A 1,381-nucleotide genomic window follows, 5' to 3' on the forward strand; every position below is an offset into this window, starting at 1 on the left:
TTCGGCCCAGAAAAGCATATTAGAGCTGGGGAACATGCAGAGACCAGAGACAACATTCATTCCGCATAGTTTTAGTTTTAGATCTAATTTTACTCCTTCTCTAGGTTGTCTCTCTACACATTCATAGTTCTTAGGATTTTGATTTTATCGCTTTTTGGATTGGGATATTGAGGAGAGTTATTACCTCCGTCAAGACTTCATCTTTCTAGGTTGTTTCCTTACTTATCACTTACTCTTTGATAAACCCATATTTCATGAGTTATTTTGTGCTTAGTTTGAGTGATTTATTCAATCCTTCACCCACTTATTCATATTAATTGCATGGTTTTACTTTCCCTCCCTTATTATGTGATGTATGTGAAAAATATGTTTCCTAAGCTTTAAAATTAATTATTTTAATTACCTTTATTTCCATTCGATGCCGTGATTAGTGTGTTGAGTAGTTTCAAATTTTCTAAGGCAGAATGACTTAAAGGATAGAAAAGGAAACGTACACAAACGGAAGGAAAGTGAGAAACGGAGTTTTGAAGAAACTGGCATCCACGCGATCGCATGGACGACGCGATCGCGTGCCAGGTGCGAAGAAGCAGCGACGCGGCCGCATGACTGACGCGGCCGCGCGACTTGAGCATAGCGCATTCGATGCGGACGCGTGACCGCGACCGCGCCATAAGGAAAACTCCAGATGACGCGACCGCGTGACCCACGCGGACGCGTGACAGAGGCCACGTATCAGAATTTACAGAATACGCCCCGAGCAATTTCTGAAGCCCTTTTGGCCCAGATCCAGGTGCAAAACACACAGACTAGAGGCTATAAAGTGGGGGAATGCATCCATTCAAAGAGAGCTCGCATTTTTTATTACTTTCCATGATTTAGATTTAGTTTTGAGAGGGATGTTCTCTCCTCTCTCTCTTAGGATTAGGATTTAGGACTTCTCTTAATTTTTAAGAGTGACTCTCGATCCAGGTTTAATATTTACTTTAATTTGTGTTCCTATGCTACTTTTACTTTAATGCTTTTATTCGTATCTACAGATGTTGCCCAATTGGCTTATGAATTATTCCATGTTATAGATTGTTATTTGAATTAATGATTATTTGAGGTATTTCAGTTATTGATTGCTTTCTCTTTAAATTCTGTTACCAATGCTTTCCATATAAGGACATTTTTATTCCAGCAATTTTACTTCTTCCCCTTTTGGTCTTGGTTAAGAAATCGGTAACTCAACATTATCAAACTCAACATAACTGATAATCGCTATCTTGCTAATTGAACTGAACTTCAATAATCCCAACTCTTTCTTAGGAAATAAATAGGATTCGAAGGTCAAACTAATTAGTCCCTTGACTTTCCTTTACTTTAGTAAAGGTTAACTAAG

The sequence above is a fragment of the Arachis ipaensis genome, chromosome B10, assembly GCF_000816755.2.
Source record: "Arachis ipaensis cultivar K30076 chromosome B10, Araip1.1, whole genome shotgun sequence".
NCBI lineage: Eukaryota > Viridiplantae > Streptophyta > Magnoliopsida > Fabales > Fabaceae > Arachis > Arachis ipaensis.